The sequence below is a fragment of the Corythoichthys intestinalis genome, chromosome 15, assembly GCF_030265065.1.
Source record: "Corythoichthys intestinalis isolate RoL2023-P3 chromosome 15, ASM3026506v1, whole genome shotgun sequence".
NCBI classification, from domain to species: Eukaryota; Metazoa; Chordata; class Actinopteri; order Syngnathiformes; family Syngnathidae; genus Corythoichthys; species Corythoichthys intestinalis.
The window spans coordinates 47,991,043-48,011,756 of NC_080409.1; the positions used below are offsets into that span (position 1 = coordinate 47,991,043).

The window sequence follows — 20,714 nt, forward strand, 5'->3', positions numbered from 1 at the left end:
CTGAATGGCCCTTAATTTATTTTACTTTACACTCACACATATAGTGGGTAGAACAAGTATATGATACACTGCCGATTATGCTGGTTTTCCCACTTGCAAGCCATGTAGAGGTCTGTAATTTGTATCGTAAGTTCTCTTCAACTGTGAGGGACGGAATCGAATACAAAAATCCAGAAAATCACAGTGTATAATTTTTAAATAATAAATTTGTATTTAACTGCTTGAAATAAGTATTTGATACATTACCAACTAGTATATGTTTCGGCTCTTAGTTCTTTTTTAAAGAACCCCTCCTGTTCTCCACTCATTACCGGAAGTAACTGCACCTGTTTGAACTTGCTACCTGTATAAAAGACACCTGTTCACATGCTCAAACAAACAAACTCCAACCTCTCCACAATGGCCAAGACCAAAGAGCTGTGTAAGGACATCAGGGATAAAATAATAGACCTGCACAAGGCTGGGATGGGCTACAGGAAAATAAGCGAGCAGCTTGGTGAGAAGGTAACAACTGTTGGAGCGATTATTAGAAAATGGAAGAAGTTCAAGTTGACGGTCAATCTGCCTCGTTCTGGGGCTCCATGCAAGATCTCACCTCGTGGGGCATCACTGATCATGAGGAAGGTGAGGGATCAGCCCAGAACTACACGGCAGGACCTGGTCAATGACCTGAAGAGAGCTGGAACCACAGTCTCGAAGAAAACCATCGGAAACACATTACGCCGTCATGGATTAAAATGCTACAGTGCACGATAGGTCCCGCTGCTGAAGCCAGTGCATGTCCAGACATGTCTGAAGTTTTCCACTGACCATCTGGATGATCCAGAGGAGCAATGGGAGAAGGTCATGTGGTCGGATGAGACCAAAATTGAACTTTCCCTTTCCCTCCAAACTCTGCTCGCCGTGTTTGGAGGAAAAAGAAGGAAGAGTACAACCCCAAGAACACCATCCCAACCGTGAAACATGGAGGAGGAAACATTATTTTTTGGGGGGCTGCTTCTCTGCCAAGGGTACAGGACGACTGCACCGTATTGAGGGGAGGATGGATGGGGCTATGTATCGCCAGATCTTGGCTGACAACCTCCTTCCTTCAGTGAGAGCTCTGAAGATGGGTCGTGGCTGGGTCTTCCAGCATGACAACGACCCAAAGCACACAGCCAAGGCAACTAAAGAGTGGCTCCGTAAGAAGCATCTTAAGGTCCTGGAGTGGCCTAGCCAGTCACCAGATCTGAACCTGATAGAAAATCTATGGAGGGAGCTGAAAGTCCGTGTTGCCCGGCAGCAGCCTCAAAACCTGAAGGCTATGGAGAAGATCTGCATGGAGGAGTGTGCCAAAATCCCTGCTGCAGTGTGTGCAAACCTTGTCAAGAACTACAGGAAACGTTTGGTATCTGTAATAGCAAACAAAGGTTTCTGTACCAAATATTAAGTTCGATTTTTGTGATGTATCAAATACTTATTTCATGCAATTAAATGCAAATTTCTTATTTAAAAATCATACAACGATAGTTTCTGTTTTTTTTGTATTAGATTCCGTCCCTGACTTATGATACAAATTACAGACCTCTACATGCTTTGCAAGTGGGAAAACCAGCAAAATCGGCAGTGTATCATATACTTGTTCTCCCCACTGTAGTCTCTCCAGCGTGTTCTGGATCGTCCCCGGGGCCTCCCGCCGGTGGGACACGCCTGAAACACCTCTCCAGGGAGGCGTCCAGAACGCATCCGAACCAGATTCCCGAGCCACTTCAACTGGCTCCTCTCAACGCAGTGGAGTGAGCGGCTTGAAGCGAGTCCCTCCCGGATGACCGAGCTTCTCACCCTATCTCTAAGGGAGAGCCCGGCCACCCTGCAGAGGAAACTCATTTTGGCGGCTTGTATCCGGGATCTTGTTCAAGGTTTCCCTTGTCCGGACGCGGGTCACCGGGGCCCCCCTCTGGAGCCAGGCCAGGAGGTGGGGCTTCAAGGCGAGCGTCTGGTGGCCGGGCCTGTACCCATGGGGCCCAGCCAGGCACAGCTTGAAAAGCCAGCTTGGGTCCCCTTTTCCATGGGCTCACCACCTATGGGAGGCGACAAAGGAGTGAGGTGCGTAGGGAGTTGGGCGGCAGCCAAAGGTGGGGACTTGGCAGTCTGACCCCTAGCTACAGAAGCTAACTCTTGGGACATGTTTATTTATGAGGGAAATAAAGCTTATTTATGAGGGAAATAAAACTCAAATTACATTATCTCCCATTTTACTAGGTCGATTGACTTCAAGTAAAAACGGGTGTGGACCTCAATTTCTGCACTTTGAAATGAGACCTACCAGTGACACGAGGGTGACGTAATTACAGCGTGACGAGGCTTCGAAGATGGTATGTGTAAGCTAGCGATGAACCGATCGATCGATCAGGTCATTTTCAAAGTATTGGAATCGGCAAAAAAATATCGGACAAGCCTTTTTTAAATATATATATATATATATTTTAATTAAATCGTTTTCTAATTGTATTTAACGTTACAGATATAATGTGTTACACTCTTGCAGAGTCTTTAGTTTAAGCTTAAGGTAGGGTTATCAAATTTATCGCGTTAACGGAGATAATATTTTTTACATTTATCACGTTACAATATTTAACGCAATTAACGCATGCGCAGCACGACCCACTCACGCATTGTCGCGTTCAATCTATAATGGCGCTGTTTTACTCATACAGTATATAGAGCTAAAAGGCAGCGTAAAATGAGTAGAGTGAATTTTGGCAGCCTTTAGAGCCTTTTTTTAAATGGCTAAAACCTTACAATCGATCTCCCAACGATTAGAATAATCGTGGGAAGCAATGTGGGGAAGAAAGGTAGTGGTTGATCTTTTACTTAACACCTTATGTTATTGCCCGACGCAGAGAAGATATATCAATTGGTACCACGACGCACAGTCATGGTTGCACTTCCCATCATGCATTTGGGCAGAAGTTAAATGGCTACTGAAGGTAAAATAATTTCATAACAAGAGAAAACAGTGTTTTACCATGCATAACTTTAATCAACAGTCAAATGTAATGGCAGAGGTATTTATACAAGTTCCAGGAAATAACAGATGTGTGTGAAGGCACAATTACAAGACTTGTAGAATAAGCCCACAGTCAATCACAGTAAGGGGGGGCAGATGCTCCCTTTTGTCTCAAAAGGCGGCCGCTCCTTTTTTCTCAAAAAGGCGGGAAAACAACTCGGCTGACCCCCACTGAGAGGGACCCCCGGAGATAAAGAGAGAAGACCCCGCCATCCTGCAGGGGAATTTAAACCAATCAGAGCAAGCTAAGAATAACTGCAGGTATCACATAGCCAATCAATAGTCGCTAGGAACATGTATTTGCATATTGTGTAATTTGAATCATTCTTGGGCAACACAGGGTGTGTGCTTCTCCTGATAGACACAGGGGAGTACGAGACTGTACTGAGAGGGACCTGTGCCCCGAGTGCTGTATTAGATTTCCGTGTTAGGAATAAATCCACTCGTGTGTGAAAATGCCGGCTTCCTGACGCCTTTCTTTTCAGAACGAATACGCGTAATTGTTGGAAGAGTGTTTGGTGATAAGGTAAAACTTATATAACACTAAAACGGAGTCAGGTAATTATTGCGTAATATTTGAAGGTATGAATTATTCCCAACAATTCCATGGTGACCCCGACGTGATGAAAGAAAGGGAATAAAAAGGAAAACCGACGACCAAAAGTAAGGAAAAAGGGTCTGGGACCCGATGTCCACACCAGGTGACGACCTGAGGCGCGAGGTAGCCAGACTTCTCACTTTCTCCTCTCGGTGATCACCACGAAATAGAGGTAAGCAGAATCCTTTTAAAATCTGCATTTTATTGTTTTATTGAGGAGAGGAGTGTTGAAGTATAAAAGAGTAAGGTGTAAAATCTGGGATTTACTTACTCCGTTAAATACGATTTAAAATCTGGGATTTGCGTATTCAACGTAATTGTGTGGACTAGTGCGTTATAAAATCTCTGGGAGTTACGTACTAATAACGAGGTATAAAATCTGGGATTTACTCGTTAATAGGTAGTGAGGTATAAAATCTGGGATTTACTCACTCCACCGTAAGGTTTAAAATCTGGGATTTACTTACGGCCGTTTCGATCTTCGTCGTGTCAAATAAGTTATCGCAGGTGTTTGATTTTGTCCACCACCCTAAAATAAACGAATTTGTGCGTAAAACAGAGTGTTTGTTGTGAGTGTGACTGAGAAAGGCGATACGCTCTGTTCAGTTGGTTGTCGGGACGCACACGAGTGGATTAAACAAATGACGGGAAAGTCGAATGAGAGAGTTATCAGGTCGGAAGAAAGAGTGGAAAGAAGCAAGGTTTGGAGTGAAATTACGGATCATTACGCAAGGTTGGAATTACAGGTTTTGAGTGGCATTGATAAGCGGAAGATGAAGAAGGAAAAAGAGGAAGCAAGCATGAAGAGAGCAAGAAAAGTCTACTCTGGCAACGCTGAAAATCAAGCCAGAAGAGGAAATCACACGTTTGGCCCTTCGCACAGAGCATAGAGGAGCTGAGAATGTAGGGCTTGGAAATTTTTGGGCGTGTGAGACGAACGTCGATAAGCGAGGGAATTGTTTGTGAATAGCTGATCGTTTATTGTGCAAAATCGGAAAAACCTAGAAGTTTTTCAACATGAGGAGTGCGGCCCTTCGGTGGCCCCTATTTGCAACATGGGGTCCTCGACGGCATCCGCTGGGTTTTTGCCCAAATTATAAGGGAAGGTTGTAATTGCAGCTGGGAATATTCCAGCCTTTCCCTTGTACTATTTAGGATATGAATTTTGAAATGGAATCTCATTAGAGATAAAAAAAAAAAAAAAAAAAAAAATAGACTATTGAGCTAAATTGAAAATTATAGAACGCTCTTAAAAGAAAATAAGAGAATGGCTAAAAGAAAGAAAATAGTTAATGTTTTGAAAAAGGAAAAGATCAACTGTTGATAAATAGCTATTTGAAAACAAACTTAACAGATTTATTTTAAGCAAAGAGCTAGTATATTTGATAAAAGAAAATTAGATTGTTAGAAAAGTTCTTCATTCAAGAATAGATATTGTTCATAATATTATTTGAAAGTAAATTCTGAATTCAGGTGAAAAAATGACCAACTTTTAGATGTATCGAGCTAATAAGAAACAAATAATAATATTTACTCCAAGTAAGTAGAGTAATCTGACGTATTAATCTTTGAACTAGTTCTTAACATTCAAAGTAAGATGGAGAAAATTATTCGGCTAGATTTAAAAGAGTATTACGTTATAAAATTTACAATGAAGAAGGTGATTCAGAAATAGAGAAATGTCATTATCGGCAGATTTAAAGAGAAAAGGAATCACACATAATGACATAATGTATAGATTGACTAAATTAGATTTTGAAGTACATGGCAAAATACTATAAGAACTGTCAGAAAGACTTCCCATTAATTTTTGGGAACGATAATAGATATCAATACAAGTCTTATAGAGAAAGATAGGTCCAAATGTTGGTTAAGCAAACTCCTGTTGAGGAAGGAGCAGCGGTTTGGTATATGTCACAAAATGAATAAATATTAATAGCTGATGAAAAATCAGTTTTAGCAGACGTTAGAGCAATTCTAAACCTTGCCGCTTTTTAAGAATGGCAGGAATAGTTTAAACTAGGGAAATAAGTTGTTACAAGGAGTGTATAAATAATGATCACAAATCAAAAGTTGGGATTAAAAAAAACCGTTCTAAAATTCACATGGAAGCAGATAATTCTACCAACCTGGAGTGAAATACAAATGGATGTTTTTTAGTGCACGAAAAAACATTCTTTGTTCTCCTCTGGACTGTTGAATTATCCTCCATTATAAATTATATGATGTCAATTGGAAAGGTATATTTATATTAACAGCGCTAGTTGAAATCATGATCAGAATTAACAAATTGAATTGAATGCTATAAGAGGTAGTGTTTTAAGTGTTAAAGAATAGCAGAGAAGCCATAGTGGAATAAAAGAAGAAAGTTAAAACATTTTGTGAAGTAAATTGATCCTAAAGAATCAGATTCTTACTAAAATAAAGTACTGTAGCAAGCACACCAAATGTTAAAATGCTTATTTCATCCACACTTTGTGAGACAGTGGAAGTGTCGAATGTAACCTGATGTCCATTTGATCACAGGAGCTGTCCCTTACAATGTGTGGAAGGAAACCAAGGTGTTATCTATAAACAGTATGGGGGAGCAAAATTGAGTTGAAAGGAAGGTAAACAGTAATAAAAGTTTATGACCACAGTTCATCTGGAAGAAAGCTGGATACTTGTAAAAACTTTATGACAACTGGTATGTCTGTAAGACGTAAGAGTAACATGAAACAATTTAGACTTGAAGGGGTTTTGAATAAGAAAAGATGTGATTCCTTAAAAGAGTATTGTTGTCCCTAAATACTCTCCCATTCAAATGAAAAACTTTGCCTGGGTAAAAAAGTCCGATTTTGACTTATGTGGACAACACACTGTGTTATGGAAAATTCAAATTTGAAATAGAAATGTAAATTGATTACTAAATTTACCCAAAAGATACCTATTGAGATACTGTATTTGACTAAAAACAATCAATTGAATAGATTATAATTGCGTCGTGGAATCGTAATTTTTGGATTACATGTTGATGAATCTTAGACAGTGACCCAAAGAAGGTGAAAAGACATTTTGTCTGCTCTAAAGAAATTCCAAAACAAAGACAAATTTCAATTTTGTAATCTTGAGTGGAACATTGCGCGATATATTAATGCCACTGCAAATTTAATTTACTGATTAAAATGGGAGCTGACAAAATTGATCATAAGCAATTATTGGCATTGGGCCAAGTACAATTATACTACGAAAATTGTAATATGAAGAGTCTGAGATTAAGTTTCATATTTGTAATACTCCTTGATAGTACAGATTTACTGAACTGTTCTTGTATGGCGCTGTTACTATGGGGTGTTATAAAGGTTTAATCAAATGTTATATAATTTTATGAAAATTCTATATAATTTTATGAAATTTAGAGGAATAGGTTGTTTTTCTTTTATAACGTTTGTCACAATTTCTAAATTAATAGCATATGATTACAATTTTCTGAGTATAATTCAAAATTTTATTTACTTTTTCCTTTGTACTTTTTATTTATATTTTGATTCATTTTGGGGGGGATTAGATAAACTACTTACTTCCATACTTTTTGCACATTTACGGAATTGAATTTTGTTCATTTTTGGTTTTGTTTTAGTTTATGATTTTGGTAAAGTCGATTTGCAGATGTAGAATTGATCTGTCACTTGTTTATTGCAGTACATTTTAGAAATTAAAACTACGTTACTTATACAGTACATGGAGCACTGACTGATCGATACAGTCCATTTATGTTTATGGTAATACATAATTTTGAATGACATTGTTATCTATTTGTGAGATTCTTGAAATGAATATGAAATTGTTTGTTTTATTGATTGATTACTAACACATCCATTTTATCTTCCAGATGACTGTGTTGGCGAATAGAGACCCAACACTAAAGAAGTCTCAGCTTGAGGGGTTTGAATTTTTGGCATAGTTTTAAATGAATATAGGATTAACTAGTTAACTGCTATCGCTTTTGATGGGGAATGTGTAGAACTAAATTGTTCAGCTCATGCTGCTACATTGATTTTAATTAAATTTTTAGTTTGATATGCAAAGTGGGACAAATAGAAGAGTGTTACTGTGGATTTGATTATCGATATAGATGCACTAGGAAATGTGTGGGTTGATTTAAGATAACAATGGTAAAGATTATTTGTGTGTTAGCAAATGTAGATATTTTTTTTTTTCAGCCCTGTGTTTTGTTTTGTCAATTCACATGGCTAAACAGGGGGAGTTAGATATATAGTTAATGATAACTTTACTACATACATCTTTTTTGGTTTGATTTTAATCTGTGCAAGAAAACATTTTGATGGGAATTTTTGGGGTTAAATTCCAAAACCATAATATTTTGATTTTTTTTTTGGGAAGAATTTTTCAATTATGATGAAATAATGTTGTTTGTGTTAATTGCTACATTTTTCAAGCAGTAAAAATGTTCTCAGCAAAACATGCAAATGTGATTTTAAATTTTAATTTTTGAATATTTGCGGCTAGCATAGGCTATTATAGGAAGAGTAGCGACTGAGTATGACACGAGGTGGGAAGAGAGTTCATTCCTTGGATGCAAACAAGACATTCGCCCTTCCCCAGAGGACCAAGCGAGATTCAGACTGGTCAGTATGGACACGCGACGTCTCTATGCTGCTCCCTTGCCCCACAGACATTGCAACAGCCACCAGAGGGACTTGAAAAGCTCCGTCCCAAATGCTGTCTTCCATGCTTTGGAGGAGAATGTGACTGGAACCATGGCAGCAGTAAAGCGAGGACCACAACAACAGCCGCCAACCTGTGCTGCTGTGATGGAAAGCTGGCAGTCACGCCAGTGGAGATGTCCAGAGACTTGGTCTAGAGGTAACACAGTCAACCGTTTCTCCATGAAGGTGGACGTTCGCGTGCTGGTGGACACAGGGGTCCTCCCAAGTTGAGATCTAGGCCGTTGGAGGACTGCAGCAGCAGTCTGTCTGTGGGAGGCCCCACTGAACTGGGGGGATACAGTTGACTCATCTATGCGGAAGCCAACATCTTCTGCAGCCCGGATGGACTGACCATGTCGTTCGTGGATGGACAAGAACTGCATGAATCGAGAACCATACAAGGAGTGGTTGTGACTACAGGCCCTTTTGCGATGAGGGTCCATCGTCGTCATCCTCGTGACATCCCTACCTCGTGCCGCCTCAGAGTTTGTTTGTTTTTAGTTTTATTCCAGTTCAAAGAGTGATATATTTGTGGGATTTTTTAGTTTTAAGATGAAGTACAGTGATATATTAAATTTATATTAATTTGCTAACATCATCTGAATTTAGATACAAAGTAGTTCCAAGGGGTTTCCAATAAAAATGTAGAATGGATTAAGACAGTCAAAGTTAGATATTTTTTAGTCAGGTTTAGATGATAGGTCGTACACATTTGTGGGTTTTGCTGACAACATTAAAGTCACTGATACATGATTTGATTTGCATAAAATTTGGGCGAGGATTTGGTTCACCAATGAATTTTGAATGTGTTTCTACTGTTGTTGTTATATCTTCTGTTGTTTTTGTGTGTATATTTATTTCTCAGATTTATCTTTTTGTTACACAGCTTGACTGTGTAAACAGGGGGGAAATGTTAGGGAAATATTAGGAAGGAAAAGGGAATTACATTTATTTAAGCTAGGGGTTTTATTAAATTGTAACCCATGAAGTTTGATGTTTTATATCGATTTACATGAGTAAGTTGTCCTGCTCTACACTTTTGCCTGGGGAAAAAGGTCACAAGTCACATACCAAAGTGGAAGGGGGGTGATGAGCTGGCCACTCATGACCTCCCCTGGGGATAAAGTTTACAGAACAGATGTTGCTTCAAACAAATGGTGTTCCTTGAACCACTCAACCGCTCAAAGGGGAAAAAACACATGTGACTGAGAAGGACTTGGAAAAGGAGGATGACAACGTGGATGTGCCCCTTCGGGACATGGGTGTCTGAAGAAGACAATATGGATCTTTTCAATCAATATATCCTTTTGTTGTGGTGATTTACGATCAAATATTCATGCACTCATTAATCAATGTGAAAAATGTGATGATGACCTCAGTGGTCTGAGGTCATGAGAGGGAATGAAGGTAAAATAATTTCATAACAAGAGAAAACAGTGTTTTACCATGCATAACTTTAATCAACAGTCAAATGTAATGGCAGAGGTATTTATACAAGTTCCAGGAAATAACAGATGTGTGTGAAGGCACAATTACAAGACTTGTAGAATAAGCCCACAGTCAATCACAGTAAGGGGGGGCAGATGCTCCCTTTTGTCTCAAAAGGCGGCCGCTCCTTTTTTCTCAAAAAGGCGGGAAAACAACTCGGCTGACCCCCACTGAGAGGGACCCCCGGAGATAAAGAGAGAAGACCCCGCCATCCTGCAGGGGAATTTAAACCAATCAGAGCAAGCTAAGAATAACTGCAGGTATCACATAGCCAATCAATAGTCGCTAGGAACATGTATTTGCATATTGTGTAATTTGAATCATTCTTGGGCAACACAGGGTGTGTGCTTCTCCTGATAGACACAGGGGAGTACGAGACTGTACTGAGAGGGACCTGTGCCCCGAGTGCTGTATTAGATTTCCGTGTTAGGAATAAATCCACTCGTGTGTGAAAATGCCGGCTTCCTGACGCCTTTCTTTTCAGAACGAATACGCGTAATTGTTGGAAGAGTGTTTGGTGATAAGGTAAAACTTATATAACACTAAAACGGAGTCAGGTAATTATTGCGTAATATTTGAAGGTATGAATTATTCCCAACACTACAGTATCACTTACTGAAAGCTCAACAAATACACTAGATGGCAATATTTAGTCACAATATACAAAGTCACATTTATCCTTTAAGAATTACAAGTCTTTCTATCCGTGGATCCCTCTCACAGAAAGAATGTTAATAATGTAAATGCCATCTTGAGGATTTATTGTCATAATAAACAAATACAGTACTTATGTACTGTATGTTGAATGTATATATTCGTCCGAGTTTTATTCATTTTTTTCTTAATGCATTGCCAAAATGTATATGATCGGGAAAAATTATCGGGAATGATTGGAATTGAATCGGGAGCAAAAAAAAAAAGCAATGGGATCGGGAAATATCGGGATCGGCAGATACTCAAACTAAAACGACCGGGATCGGATCGGGAGCAAAAAAAACATGATCGGAACAACCCTAGTGTAAATGTGTCGCTGCCGACACGTCAGGTGTTGATTGTATGTATTCATCGATTTCTGAACCTGAAATACAACATTTGCTTTTCAGGTGGTTTAGCCTGTGAAATACATCAGATTTTCTCTTCTTAATATCATGTAATCAAATAAAAAATTTGCCCACTAAAGACTACTGACAGCAAATTTCCTCAACACGCAATACTTTCAACTCCACTCTCATCTCATACCAATGCCGCAATGACAGACGAGATAAACTGACCAGTTCTGTTCCCAAAGGCATTCCGCAATTTGTTATCATTGGGTGTCAAGGTCCTCAGCTGTGGCAAAGACCGACATCATTAGTGGCATTTTTGTGAAATGCCAAAAGCCTGCGGTGAAAGGTGAGACTTGGGTTCATGTCGCCACAAATATTTCAGGAATAAAATAACACTGAAAACCCCAAATCTCAAGTCCTAATAGTCTATAATACGTTCATCGGAAAACCCGGCAGCTGCCATCAGTGATATTTAGAAGGCTTCATTTTAATATCATTTTTCTTAAAATAAGCTTTATTAATGCAAATGTGGAGAGAATGTTAATAGAATCAGCAAAAAATAATGACCGTAAACCACTCAAGCTGTGTTTTCATTTGGAACTGGAGCCGCACGCGGTAGAGTAGGGACCACCAACCGCGGATGGACTGTCCTAACACTAAAGTGTACATAATGTTAATCTCTCTCTTCTTTCACACATGTACGCAGATCTGCATCAATTAAAGACGCGTACACGTTTCCTGGAAATTGTATAAAGGCACTTGACTGACAGGTAGTAACAGATTATATCTTTTATAGTTATAGTTTTACAACGACTTAACAGGTTTTGCATGTGCTACGGCACGTGCGGAAATCGCATCAATTAGAAACTCAGTAGGGAAAGAAATTTGACTTTTAAATTCCTTGTACAGTATCTAGGGTTGTTAGATCCCTGGAATTTATTTATTTATTTTTAAACCTTTCCTGTTCAGCTGCTTGACACAGAAAATGGGAATCTGAGTGTCCTATTGGGCTGAATAATAGGTAGGGCTGCAGCTATCGATTATTTTAGTAGTCGATTGATCGATGAACTAGTTAGTTTGAATAATCGAGTAATTGGAAAAGGAACGTAAAAAAATTTAAATACCTGACCTGAGCCTCAAATGGTATATACAGTGCCTTGCAAAAGTATTCGGCCCCCTTGAATCTTGCAACCTTTCGCCACATTTCAGGCTTCAAACATAAAGATATGAAATTTAATTTTTTTGTCAAGAATCAACAATAGGTGGGACACAATCGTGAAGTGGAACAACATTTATTGGATAATTTAAACTTTTTTAACAAATAAAAAACTGAAAAGTTGGGCGTGCAATATTATTCGGCCCCTTTACTTTCAGTGCAGCAAACTCACTCCAGAAGTTCAGTGAGGATCTCTGAATGATCCAGTGTTGTCCTAAATGACCGATGATGATAAATAGAATCCACCTGTGTGTAATCAAGTCTCCGTATAAATGCACCTGCTCTGTGATAGTCTCAGGGTTCTGTTTAAAGTGCAGAGAGCATTATGAAAACCAAGGAACACACCAGGCAGGTCCGAGATACTGTTGTGGAGAGGTTTAAAGCCGGATTTGGATACAAAAAGATTTCCCAAGCTTTAAACATCTCAATGAGCACTGTGCAAGCCATCATATTGAAATAGAAGGAGCATCAGACCACTGCAAATCTACCAAGACCCGGCCGTCCTTCCAAACTTTCTTCTCAAACAAGGAGAAAACTGATCAGAGATGCAGCCAAGAGGCCCATGATCACTCTGGATGAACTGCAGAGATCTACAGCTGAGGTGGGAGAGTCTGTCCATAGGACAACAATCAGTCGTACACTGCACAAATCTGGCCTTTATGGAAGAGTGGCAAGAAGAAAGCCATTTCTCAAAGATATCCATAAAAAGTCTCGTTTAAAGTTTGCCAAAAGCCACCTGGGAGACGCACCAAACATCTGGAAGAAGGTGCTCTGGTCAGATGAAACCAAAATTGAACTTTTTGGCCACAATGCAAAACGATATGTTTGGCGTAAAAGCAACACAGCTCATCACCCTGAACACACCATCCCCACTGTCAAACATGGTGGTGGCAGCATCATGGTTTGGGCCTGCTTTTCTTCAGCAGGGACAGGGAAGATGGTTAAAATTGACGGGAAGATGGATGCAGCCAAATACAGGAACATTCTGGAAGAAAACCTGTTGGTATCTGCACAAGACCTGAGACTGGGACGGAGATTTATCTTCCAACAGGACAATAATCCAAAACATAAAGCCGAATCTACAATGGAATGGTTCAAAAATAAACGTATCCAGGTGTTAGAATGGCCAAGTCAAAGTCCAGACCTGAATACAATCGAGAATCTGTGGAAAGAGCTGAAGACTGCTGTTCACAAACACTCTCCATCCAACCTCACTGAGCTCGAGCTGTTTTGCAAGGAAGAATGGGCAAGAATGTCAGTCTCTCGATGTGCAAAACTGATAGAAACATACCCCAAGCGACTTGCAGCTGTAACTGGAGCAAAAGGTGGCGCTACAAAGTATTAACGCAAGGGGGCCGAATAATATTGCACACCCCACTTTTCAGTTTTTTATTTGTTAAAAAAGTTTAAATTATCCAATAAATTTTGTTCCACTTCACGATTGTGTCCCACTTGTTGTTGATTCTTGACAAAAAATTAAAATTTTATATCTTTATGTTTGAAGCCTGAAATGTGGCGAAAGGTTGCAAGGTTCAAGGGGGCCGAATACTTTTGCGAGGCACTGTATATATAAAAAAAAAAAAAAAAAAAGAAGATATAAGTACAACAAACCAACAATTGGCTAACTTACATAACAAAAGTCGGCTAGCTTAAATGCTATAAAATGCCAACTTTTTTTTTTATTTATTTTTTTTACAATGCTCTTAACAAATAATTCAAACACATATTCCAAAAAAAAACAGCTAAATTTATACATTTAAACTAAGTTACGAATGCATTAAAAAACAACATTAGCTCAACCCAAAATTTAGCTTATGTTGGTCTTAACAGGGAGCAGCTGGATTCAGCCATGTGAAATGAGGCAGACTAGAGGGCAGTGTATCCACCCAAATCAATAAATAAAACTTAATGCAAACACCAGTGTTGAGCTGGTGTTGAGCTGGACGAAAGTAATCAGATTACAGTAACGAGTAATCTAACGCGTTCATTTTTCGAAGACTGTAATCTGATTAAAGTTTGTTTCCTTAGTGTCTGTGCGTTACTATTTTGTTTTTTCCTCATGATGTATGTAGAATAAAGAATACTGTAGTCATGTACGAAGAGAATCTGAATAGAAAATATTGCTCTTGAGTTTGGCAGTGAAATCGGATGACACGTTTTCTCATCTGGGGGAAAAAAAACGGGTCACGTGTATTACCATGCTATGAGTGCTCTTGGCGGCCAACAAACAAACATCTCAGGATGCTAACAGTGGAAGACGTAGGAGAAGAACCACAAACGGCTGCATTTGTTTATTGGACATACAGCCATGACTTCCCATTTTTCTCCAATAAAGATAACCAAAAATATCTCCGTGCGTCGCAAACTTTATATATTTTCACTACTATTGTAAATTCTCACTGAAAATATCAAAACTATGAACGAACATGAGGAATTATGTACTTGAAAACAGGTGTTATATTCTACATTCTTCAAAGTATCCACCCTTGAGGTGTCTCCAAACTTTTGGCCTATACTGCTTGCATTATGAAATACTGTAGGATTCTTGTTCATTTCATTTGTTTTTGTTGTTTGTTTTATTGCTTTACAACTTTTATAGACAGCATTTTAACAGCTAGGTCTTTATTTTAAAGGGGAAGTTCAGAATTTTTTACATTAGGCTTAATCTTCGAGTTAGCGGGGGTTTAATTAGTCGTTGGAGTTGTTTTGAACAAATTCCGTGCAGATTGTCAGTTATTTGTTAGTTTCAGGGCTCCGGAGTGGCTGAGCTAGCGCAAGTCAAAGGTGGTTGAAATCAACTCCATCGACTAACTAAACCCCTGCTAACTCGAAGATAAAGCCTTATCTGAAAAATTCAATTACATGCGATGAACTTTTTCTGTTGAGGCAGCAAAGGGAGAAAAATTGGGAAAAGTAACTGACAAATTACTTTTAAAGTAACTTAGTTACTTCGATAAGAAAGTAATCAGTAAAGTAACTAGATAACTTTTTTGAGGAGTAATCAGTAATCGGTAATGAAATTACTTTTTCAAGTAATCTGTGACAACACTGGCAAACACTTTCAAAACAAATTACAACGCCACTTTAAACGAATACTCGAAGCAGCAAAATGTATTCGAATATATTTTTTTCCTAATCGAATACTTGAGTTTATCGATTAATCGTTGCAGCACTACATAGGAGTATGATATACAGTACTACCATTGTGATGATTATTCACTGTGTTTTGTTAAGAAGAATCAGCGAGCAGGAAGGGGTTGTCGGGTGACGGAAAGGAAAATGGAAAAGGAGAAAGAGACAGAAGAGAAAAACAAACAACAACAAGAAATACTATTCATTCAACGCCTACACTAATTATGAATATAGTAGTGCTATCGTTAGCTAATTGTATTTCCGGTTGAAACAATGTGGGGGCCCTGATGACCGAGGAGAAAAAGTAGGGTGGGAGCGTAAACAAATAAGCAATGTGAGGTGTAGAACCCCATTATGTGAATCACTTGTAAGTGTGGATATATTCACATCTGACTCTAGGCTGCCTGATCGCTAATAATGGCACAGATAGTTTCTCTACTTGAGTGCGTCTAATTGCATCCAGTCATGCATGAATCTCATCAGACGTGTGATAGTCTTGCAGACAGTGGAAATACTGTGCGGGGGCCATGGCCCCTCCCCAGCCAATGGGGGTGGGGGGTGGGGGGGGTGAGCCAGCGCAGCCCATCCTTGCTCCCACAGCTCCAGCAAGGGGGCCGCCATCCTCCCCTGGGATCCAGGGTGGTCCGCTGGACCCGCACCCCCATTAACCTTCAGGGAAGGGATGAGAGGACGCCCCCCCCCGTCCCCATGCCCCCCAACGCCTGCCCACCAGCCACTGCCGCATCTCTCAACCGAGACAGCAAACCGTGGGACCCCTCCAGACCATTTCTTTATGTAGTCTCATGAATAATGACTTGGCCTGTGAATACCTCTACATTATCACTCAGCAGCGACACCTCATGGTACACTTGGTGGGTGGTTACACTGTGAGCATTCATGTTGTGATACTTGCTTACTTGTCGGTGTGTATCATTCGTAAAGTTACTGATGTTGATTGTACTGTTTGGAATCTATAAGACAATTGTTTGATAATCTGCCAAACGATTCCATGGAATTGATACGCGCGGAACCGGTTCTGTATAAGAACAGGTTCTCGATCCCCATCCCTAGTATTAAGTAGAAGAAATGCACAACTGAACCAGAATCTCTGAGGTTTCTAGATACTAGATTAAAAAATTGCCCAGACAAATATTGTTGAATCATTTGTTAAAACAGGTTAACCGCCTGGCACCATCCAAATCTATGGGCAGCCTCACAAAACACCCAGTCTCATTCCAGCTAACCAGGGTGGCTTCAACATTTACATATCTTGGCCTTGCATCTGCACAAATGTGGCTTCACAAAGAAGCCACTAACAGTAGTCTCTTGTTCTTGGCACCACATTATAACATCAAGAAAACCTCCCTGCATTACATAACAGACGTCAAGCTTCCTCATCCTTCAATGTGCGTTTTGTCCTGCGGTGTTATAAGTCCTCAAAAGTAGCAGGCCTCTGTTTTTCCTTCCTTACCCCGTGTTGTGCCCAGTCTCTCACGATTGCTACACTTCTTTTTCCGATCTTTAAGCCTAACGGGTAAAAGGCAATTTAAACAGGACTGACCACAGAATGTTTCAGTCAGCATTCCAGCAGGATGAGAGCAGCGGGTCCAGAGACTATAGTAAGGCCCCAATCAAGATGCTCTTTGTTCACCAGACGCATTGTGTGGTTGAATCAGTCAAAGAATGGAAGTCTCTGTCGCTGGGCAAACAATGTACTTTGATTAAAGCTCCTAAAGAATACAACATACGGATTAAGTGGGCATTTAGGGGTCTCCAAAGCGCACTGGATGATAAAAGGGAAGAAGTGACGACGCACGGGCAGTTTTAGATTTGGCTCATTCATACTGAACGTGAAATCCGGGAGATTTCTATGTTTTATCATTTTCTAATGGAAAGGCAAACACATGGGAACAAGTGATTGGTTACAGAAGAGAGAAGGGATTGGTTACTGGAGAGAGAATGACGCATACGTAAAGCAGAAACTCCCACAGTATGGATTACACAAATATACTGTACATTGATTATGGAGAAAGTTTTCCACAACTGTGTGGTAGACTTTCTGTGTGATTAATTCTAAACGAGCACACGTGGTATTTGTTTAGATTCCAAGAGATTTCATTGATCATACATTCTTTTTTAGATTGCTTTTCTTCATTACAGCTGGAGCCAATCACAGTGTATTTGAGGTTTTGGTTGGGGGCAAACCTGGACTGGTCAAGAGGCATTTAATGTACTGTAAGTCCTACAGTACATTGATGATTTTTCTTTGAATCAACAGCGTTGCACTCTTTCCAATGGCGTTTCTTACAGTTTGTAACCACCAGATGGTGGTATGAATCCATGTGAAAACAGACTAGTTCACAGTCATCAGCTGTGCACTGAAAAAAATCTCAAGGCTGACCTGAGTGCATTACTCATCTGGATTGATATTGGCTAAACCTTTGCCAACTCTAAACGTCATTAGTTCACTTTAGAATTTTTATTTAAAGGGACCTAAAATTTACCAAAAAAAAAAAAACGAAACTTCATATTTACTGTAACCTCTACTGAGGGCACTAGACCAGAGGTGGGTAGAGTAGCCAAAAAATTTACTCAAGTAAGAGCAGCGTTACTTCAAAATAATGTTACTCAAGTAAAAGTAGTCATCCAAAAAAATGTACTCAAGTACAAGTAAAGTATTTTGTCAGAAGAATACTCAAGTAATGAGTAATGTTGTGAATAACTCCTTACACTGTTTGATGTTTTATTCTTTAAACAATGGTATTTTTTAGGGTTGCTTCGATCATGTTTTTTTGGCTCCCGATCCGATCCCGATCGTTTTGGTTTGAGTATCTGCCGATCCTGATATTTCCCGATCGGATTGCTTTTTTTTGCTCCCGATTCAATTCCAATCATTCCCGATAATTTTTCCCGATCATTTACATTTTGGCAATGCATTAAGAAAAAAATGAATAAAACTCGGACGAATATATACATTCAACATACAGTACATAAGTACTGCGCTTGTTTATTATGACAGTAAATCCTCAAGATGGCATTTACATTATTAACATTCTTTCTGTGAGAGGGATCCACGGATAGAAAGACTTGTGACTTTGTATATTGTGACTAAATATTGCCATCTAGTGTATTTGTTGAGCTTTCAGTAAATGATACTGCAGCCATGCCCCAATGCATGATGGGAAGTGGAACCATGATGTGAAGTGGAACCATGACTGTCTGTCGTGCTACCAATGGATATATCTTCTCTGCTTTGGGAAATAACTTAAGGTGTCAAGACAAGGATCAATTGCCACCTTGTTTCCCCACATTGCTTCCCATGATATTTCTAATCATAGGGAGAGGGATTGCAAGGCTTTAGCCCAGGGGTCAGCAACCTTTTTGGTGTGGCGTGCCACTTTCAAATTTTCTTATCAATCAGTGTGCCACACCAAGATTAATGACGCACATCCGAATTTTTACAGAGCTGTAATTTTACTCCAAAGAAAACAACATGAACATACGTTGAAATCTTGCAACTACAATTCTTCTTTATCAAATAACTAAAAAATAAAAGTATATTGTAGAAAATATCAAAACTTGAGCATCATCTTATGTAAACATATCACACGCACACAACCCATCAAGAAAAGAGCGTGATTCTCAGTGCAGGTCTCTCACAGTACAGAGCGGGCTGTTTTAACCTTCAAAGTCAGGCGACTACTCTGTCTTTTTCACTAACAGTGAATTCTATGCACAATTTTAGATTTTATATAACAAATACAAAAGATGCCTACCTTAATGTGATCCCTGGCCCTGTTTTCCATGAATTTCATGTTTTATCTCGTAGTTGCGTTTGACACTTGTTGTGCGACACACACACAACGCTCCCGAGGCATAATGCACAGAGCAAACGGAAGTAACCAGCCAACCAGTTGTTACCGGCACCCCCAAGGGGCCGCTGTCCCCTACAGTATGACCAGCTTACTAGTTAAGCGTAAGAAAAAGAGAGGCAGGGAGCAAGGTGTTGAGAGAGAGAGTTGTGCGAAGAGCGCCATGAAAAGTGGCTGTGTCCCATGCTGGTTTTAGTTTTGTTAATTAAAGTCTCCAGCAAAATACCATCCAACGTGTCACTGTGTTTTTATACACATCACCACCTCTCTGAAGTAAGCACCGGGCGAATCGACGACAACAAGCCACGTTAATCGCCTGTCCACTACACCCTACGGTGCAGAGTTGCAATTACCAAAAAGTGCAATTGGTAACACAGTGTACTTCCGCCAGCTCTCTGATTGGTCGGCTTCGTGACATGTTAGTAGCGTGGGCTGAATTAAACGCGCAGAGAAAAAAAATCCGACAAGCGCAGGAGTCGAGAAATTGGGGAAGAGCTGGAGGTGTGCTCAAAATTCATTATTGCTCGCATATAACGCCACAGGCAGAGTGGGTGAGAGGGGCGGTCCCGTAAAGCCCCTAAATAACAGGGCGCGCAACTGAAAATGCCTTAATTTCCGGTAAAAAGGCACATTGTAAATGGGCTCGCTTCCGCTATCCAAACAGCTAAACATGAAAAGGTTCACACTCTGGATGTTTTCAGTAATCCTTTATGTGTGTCTTTTCTTTTTCATGAAACTAAATGAAAAAATACATGCAATCAGCAACAATGCTGCAAATAACAAATGCCATCCATATATGCAAACACAATTAGCCTGTAGTCAGTAGTTCTTAATTAGAAATATCAAACACATTTCCCCTCAAACATGCAACCTAAAGACAATATAAAGAGTGTAATTCTCAATTTGACAACAAAATACTCACAGACGTTGCTCTAAAGGACACAAATGCCACTCAAGTTGTGAGAGTGGAGCTGCCATGTAACACACTGAATCCCATTTGAAGAACTTCCTAATTGCATTTTTCCTCTACTGTTTTGGAACCAATAAATAAAACGGCCACAAGATGGGGGGCTTCAGCAAGTGATAAAGATACAACCGACAATAAACATAACACGCATTTTTTTTTTTTTTTGCCATGCCCTCGCGTGTCACTGGTTAACCCTTCGCGTGCCAGTGCTGACACGCGTGTCATAGGTTGCCGACCCCTGCTTTAGCCAATTGAAGAAAGGCTCCAAAGGCTGCCAAAATTCACTCTACTCATTTAGCGCTGCCTTTTATTTCTCTATAAAGGTAAAACGGCGTCATTACAGATTGAGCGCGACAATGAGTGAGAGGGTCGTGCAGCCCATACATTAATTGCGTTAATTATTTTAACGTGACACATTTTTTAATAAATTAATTGCCGCCGTTATCGGGTTATTTTTGATAACCCTACCTTAAGCCTAAACTAAAGACTCTGGATGAGTGTAACATATTATGTCTGTAACGGTAAATACAATTAGAAAACGATTTAATAATATATATATATATATATATATATATATATATATATATTAAGCCTGAACGATATATCGTTTAAACATCGCCATCGCGATGTGCGTGTG

The 20,714-nt window shown here is 39.6% G+C and overlaps 1 protein-coding gene across 1 annotated transcript in view; it reads right to left on the reverse strand.

The window, feature by feature from the left end:
- LOC130931354 (KATNB1-like protein 1) overlaps window positions 1–20,714 on the reverse strand; it is a 135,521-nt gene that overhangs the window by 13,244 nt on the left and 101,563 nt on the right. The gene's annotated exons all lie outside the window — the stretch shown is intronic.